Here is a 4,434-nt window from a genome sequence, read left to right as displayed (position 1 = left end):
TTTACAAAATTTAGTGATAATAAAGTGGAGATTTCATATATAGTGTTAATTCCATATCCACACAGGGTTTGTGAAATTGGTCTCATAGTGGTTCAATGATCTTCAAATCGGCTTTAATTGTTTTCTTCTGTTTTTATTACTTCTTAATCTTCTCCACTGGACAAATCGGCCTTCTTTGTTTTTCTTCTTTTGTTATTACTCCCTTCGTCCTAATTTATGTGATATAGTTTTACTGGGCACGGAGCTTAAAAAATAAAAGAAGACTTTTGAATCTTGTGGTCTAAAACAAGCCAAAGATATTTGTGTGGTTATAAATCATCTTCATTAAGGTAAATTATTGCCAAATAAGAAAATGTATCATTCTTTTTAGGACGGACTAAAAAGGAAAGTGTATAACATAAATTGGAACAGAAGTAATACTTCTTCATCTTCTCCACCGGAAAATCAAACGTTGGCAGCCATGAAACCACCACCAGCCCAATAATGATGAAGAAGGGAGAAATAAAAGAGAAAAAGGAATAAAATTATAATAAAAGGAGGGGAAAAATAGAATAATACATTTAACTAATAAAAATTATTTTTTTTTGGTTCCTCACTCTCTTGAGGAGAGTGATATACACTTACCATGCCAGGTGGTTTAAAAAGGGCATATAAGTTCGGAGTTGTTTGGGGGGTGGGTGGGGGGGGGGGGGTAATAGGACCCCCACAAAATTTAAGTGTCTTTTTGAAAAAAATGCCAAGTTCATGGGAATTTCGATGTATTTTCTGTAATTCAGGCTATAAATTTATCAGGAAATCACAACTCTTTCATCACATATTCCAAATAAATTCATTCCACGCTATCATAAGCTTTTCGTAAGCCAATGTTTGTCATAAACCTAGGAGAGACATTCTTCCTAATATATGACTTAACTAGCTTATGGGGATAATATAATGTTATCGCATGTCTTCCTTCCTGATGTTGACACCCAATTTTGTCCCTCTTTTATTTAATTTTACTTACTCGGGCTTCTAAATTTATTGACGAGCTAAATATTTTATTTTCAGTTTTTATCGCTACTACTATTAATATCGCTACTTTTATTTTCAACATTACGAGTATTACTTTATCACAAATTTTAAATGGTTCGTCATCGTTTCATTTTAGGATTTGTACTCGTTAAATTAATTTTACTTTGTTAAATCCTTACTTTCTATATACTAATTACTATTTATCTTCACATAATAAATATTGTACTAGTTGTCAAATTAGAAGCCCACAAATAATTGAAACATAAAAAGAAGAACTCATTTTCGGACCAACAAACGGACCAGCCCACATTATTCCCCTACCCAAAACAATTCAGCCCACACTTAAAATTCAACTCATCCCCATGTTAATTTCGGACCAGCCCACTATTTTATACCTGACCCAGCCCAATACCTAAATTAAAACCCTAACCCCTTTTCAGCCGCCTCCTTTACTTCGTCCTCTCTTCCTTCTCTCCTCTCACCATCGCCGCTCCCCTTCCCGCTCCCGTCTCTCTCCTCACGCTCCTCTCCACTTCCCCTTGTCCCTCACGTTCTCTCCACACCTGCTCCACTAACCCCTGTCCCCCGCTTCGTTCTGCCATCCCCACGCCTCACACCCACGCTCCTTCCACTTCTCTCTGTCTCCCATTCCCAACATCTCTCTCATATGCCCCCCTCTCCTCACTCTATAAAGGGAGAGGGAGATTGAGCGGAAAAGAGGAGGGATTAGAGAAAAGATCGAAAAAAAAAGAAGGGATTTTAGGAAGGGAAACAAATCAACAAGAAAACAGATCGAAAAAAAAGGGTATTTTTGGGGAAATTGTTTTAAGAGGGAGGATTGTTTTAGAAATGGGGATTTGGTCTTAGAACAGAGGGGATCATTTTTTTTAAAGGGAGATTATTCAGTTTTAGGGGGGGAATCGATTTTCAGATTTTTTAGGAATTGATTCAGTGTTTAGGGACACTCACCATCTTCCGACCATGATTTTTCACTTTTCCGGTGAACTTTAGCCAGATATTACTCCAAATCACTATATTTTCATACAATCGGAATTTCGGGTTTAATCGGAGCACCCTCTGTTCGTCGTTTTCGAACGTAGATCCGAGACCCGAGCCCAGTTCATTGCACCCATAAAAGGTCAGTATGTTCTTTTTCTTTCAAATCTGAAGTTTCGAATATGTTCGCATGTTTGTTTCGTTTTGGTTGAATCTTAGTTTATGACTTGTAGTATCGAGCATGTTCAGGATTGATTAGTTTGATTTTGGTTTTAATGATACTTGTATGTTCGTGTCTTAGTCTAGTTCGGGTTTTTTGCAGTCTAGAAGTTGATAGAATCCATTTGTTTATGTCTTAACTTTAGTTTAGTTCAATTTCAGTTTTGTTGGTGTTTAGATGTTCGTACGAGTTCACGAAGGGATGATTATGATGATGGTGTTTGGTCTCTAATTTGACATAGTCATGTTTATTTGGACCTGTTTAGATTAGTTTAGTCATTTGCTGTTTGTCGTTTAAGGTGATTTTGGGTGTTTAAAGTCAGTGTATTCTTCAATCAAATTCATGTTAATCCAATTCATATGGCTTGACAGTTATGTGTGTTAATCGCTTTGTAGTTCACCCAGCTCTGTTACATCCCTACCTCTTTGAATCTGTGTACATTGGTCTTCCCTGCAAAATTTGGATAATCTGAGATCTGTCTGCACTGTAAATCTGTTAAACATGCTTTGCCTGATTAGCTATGACTGTTAGTGTGAAATGTTAGGTTTGAGTAACTGCTTAACTACACATATGCTATCCTAGATCTGAAATGGAGGTTGTTTGTTTGAATCCCTTTTCTGGCAAATGCTTAGCTACATGTTCAGATCATTTATTTATAAATGTTATCTCTATTTATGGTTATTCGAGTCCATAGTAGCTAGTGAGGGTCTCTCGTGATTGAATATACATCTAGGCTGCTTAAGGGTAAAATGTATGGTGTATGTGTGTAATGTCTAACCAGACCTATTTAAAGACCACAACTAGGTTAGTTATGTGGATTATTCGTTCTCGGAGTAAAATATGAACTGTCTACTTATGATGTTTGAGAAGGATTGGAGTTTGTCACAGAAGGATATCATATTAGTGTGGTTTCTGTCCCATCTCACTTTCCTTAAAACTGTTTGTTTCTATGTTTGTGTTATTAGCAGTATGTTTTTTTTTTTTTTTTGTGATTTGGTAATATTATGCATGCTCTCACATGTCTGCTGTGGGTAAGGTCCCTTGTTGAAGTGGTTTAGCAATATCATATATACTCTGTTTGAAGTGCTGTTGTGAATAAGAACTTAAGATGTGCTTTACCTGCCACCTGAACTATGTTAAGAATGATATCTGATCATATTATTTGACTAAGAGCATGTTAGTTCATGGGCTCTAGGCTATGTAAATAAGGACTGCTGAGGTAAAAGGGCTTAATCACTTGTTGGTCTGCTGTAAAAGAATACTTATAAACACCAATAAGGCCTAGGTCAACCTGCATTCTTAACATGAACTTGGCTTTATGTTATTTTTAGTTTGGGCTGTCACTGGATTTTATTCTTTGTTCAGTTACAGAGTGAGCTTTTTGTGTTCTATATCTATTTTAACTACTTAATAGCTTTCTTCTTCGTAAACTGTAAATCTTTGTTTAACTCCTGTGTTGGGATTGTCTACTTTAAGATTGAAATTCATTTAAATATGATCTTGTTTGATTGGCTAGGTTTGAGTTCACATTGAGCCTGAAAAATGATCATTGAAATTTGATAAATACTTAAGACCACATAAATGTGTGTAAGAACAATTAAATGGGCAAAGTTTTAACCCCTGATTGGTGTATGCATTTTCCTGATGGAATGGCTGCGCACTTGAGTTACCATACTCAATGGGCAACTGCTGCCTTATGAAAAGATACTGCTACTGCATTTTCAGATAAGCTGTCACTGCACTTTGAGGCAAACAGTTGATGCATTAAAATGGGGCATTTTGGTGAGAATAGGTGCAGTTGCATGGGCTGAATCCTGTCACGTTTTGATTCTACATGATAGCATTAATAAAATGTCGTAGTTTAAGATTTAATTGCCTACTGATGCCTTGATGAAACTCCTTATGTTTGGCTGCCATAATATGACATCAATACTATACTAAGTGAACCACTGGTTTTAAAAGGAAGCAGATGTTTTCATTTGATGAGAATGCAATGTTAAGCCCAGCTGTTTGAAACACCTATAAATTGAGTTTTTCTGTGTTTAGCATAATTAGCTGGTTTGAATATTTTCAATGCACCTACAATTGTTTCAATTTTGTTAAAGTAGTGAGGATGTATACCAATGCATACATGAGGTATACTTCAAATATACATAAAATATATACGCTCTGTTGATTTTGTTTGAGTTTATATCTTATATGTTTAA

Source organism: Lycium barbarum, chromosome 10, assembly GCF_019175385.1.
Source record: "Lycium barbarum isolate Lr01 chromosome 10, ASM1917538v2, whole genome shotgun sequence".
Classification (NCBI taxonomy): Eukaryota; Viridiplantae; Streptophyta; class Magnoliopsida; order Solanales; family Solanaceae; genus Lycium; species Lycium barbarum.
Note: the sequence above shows the minus strand (reverse complement) of the source record.